Source organism: Melozone crissalis, unplaced genomic scaffold, assembly GCF_028551555.1.
Source record: "Melozone crissalis strain CALT ecotype California unplaced genomic scaffold, PUWL_Pcris_2 ptg000027l_1, whole genome shotgun sequence".
Classification (NCBI taxonomy): Eukaryota; Metazoa; Chordata; class Aves; order Passeriformes; family Passerellidae; genus Melozone; species Melozone crissalis.
The window spans coordinates 75,436,226-75,438,138 of record NW_026535805.1 but is presented as its reverse complement, the minus strand read 5'-3'; positions in this window follow the sequence as shown (position 1 = coordinate 75,438,138).

The window sequence follows — 1,913 nt, the reverse complement described above, 5'->3', positions numbered from 1 at the left end:
TGATGTTCTTTATACAATTGAATCAAAACTGAGGGATCTTTATCACTTTCTCACTAAAATTAATGGGGGAAAGATGCAGTAAAAGGTACCATTACTATAATTTCATTCTAATGAATTTATTATTATAATGAAGGAGGATTTTAACGCCTAACAAAAATATTAACAAAAGGAAAGAGAAAAACTATATTACTTCTGAAGCTACTTTGTCTTTCTCACAGATTTGGAATAAATGGTTGTACTTCATGGTTGTAAGTTGTACGTCATTTTTCCTACCAGTTTTCTTTAAATGAACTCATAGGTTTTAAACGGTGCACCCAGTCCTATAGCACAGAGAAGCTCCTATTGCCACATGTGATCAAACACTGTCCTGGAAAGACATATGATGGAATGTCCGCTTGACCTTCCCAGAACATCATTATTAAGAAAGAATGCTGAAGAAAATCAATTGAGTTTTGCTTTTTATCTCCTAAAATGTTGAAATCTTCCTTGGAAGCAATCAGATACATGTGAACTACAGTGAAAGATGAAAATATTCGTACCTGTAATCCATCTCCTGGTTTAAAGACCAAGGTCTTCAGGGAGCACAACAAATCCACATTGTCTTTCTAAAGTCAGTTTTGTGCTTTGACCTCTGGTTTAGCCATCAGATAAAAGTCATGCATAACCACATACCTCCCCAGCAACTACATTAAAACAGATTCTAAAAAAGAATAATTTTGTTGAGGGAAAGTCATAATGAACTTAGACAACCATAAATCTCTCCTCCACATCTACCTTTCCTAACTAAATCAGAGCTTAGGCAATACCTTGCCAGTCACTGTAGAAGACATTTATTGCTCACTGTTGCTCAATATTAATTTTACTTTCTTTGATCACTTAAAGCTCTTTCTGGTCAGAGGTATGTACATTTATAATTCACTTTTAGATCTAAGGACAAAAAGCACTAGCTAAAAATCCTACCATCATTACCACTGGAAAGGATTCAGAAAATTTGAATATTTTTGTTTGAGAGAAACTTAAAGCGCACACTGAGGGTGCAGAACATAGCTTTATATACTAATGCAAAGCTGTTACTGAAAATTTAAATGCAGACCTAATGAAATCATTAGCACTGAGAAATTACATACCCATATTTTGCAAATAATCCATACATTTCCTATCTTAGCAGTTCTTAAATTGGACAAATCTTAGAGGCATCAGTCTCCAGAAATAAAGCTCTCTGGTTTTCGTACTGGTATCACAGGCAGTAATTATTTATGTATTTGAAATTCATTTCTCTAGCCAAGAGAAGGCAATTTTGTGTGACCAGGTCACAGCCCTGGACTGAAAAGTGATGGGAAGACCCTAGAGCCTTGGTGTCACGAGAGCACCTAAAAAACCTCCTGCAGGGCTCACCAGCTCCACCCTCCTGGGGTTTGATTGCAGCTGCCAGCACCAGTCTGGGCCCACAGCAGCCTGTCCTCCTCGTTGGAGTTTGGCAGGGGATAAACTGAACAGCCCCTTGTCCATATTTCTTCACTAGCAAGGCTGCAAAGCTGCCTAGTGACGCGGTTGATCCACCCCTCCTTTGTTTCTATCAGTACATGAGACCATATTTAATATAATGCTAAATTTGGAGTGATTTTCATACAGCACAGGTTTAAAAAGTATGAGCAGTGAATTTCAAGCACTTCCACACAGATGGCAATGCAGTGTGGAAAACTATTCCATTTTCCCACACTCAGATAAAAGAGTATAAAGGCCAAATAAACTGGAGATCTTCCTCTGAGGAGAAGAAAAATGCAAAAAGAAAGTTAGAAAACAATGTCCTGAAGGAGCCCAGAAATCCCCATTTATCACCTGTTATACAATCATTCTTATTGCAAGACAGTAGGTTGATTCACTGGAATATGTCATACCAAACCACTGTATTT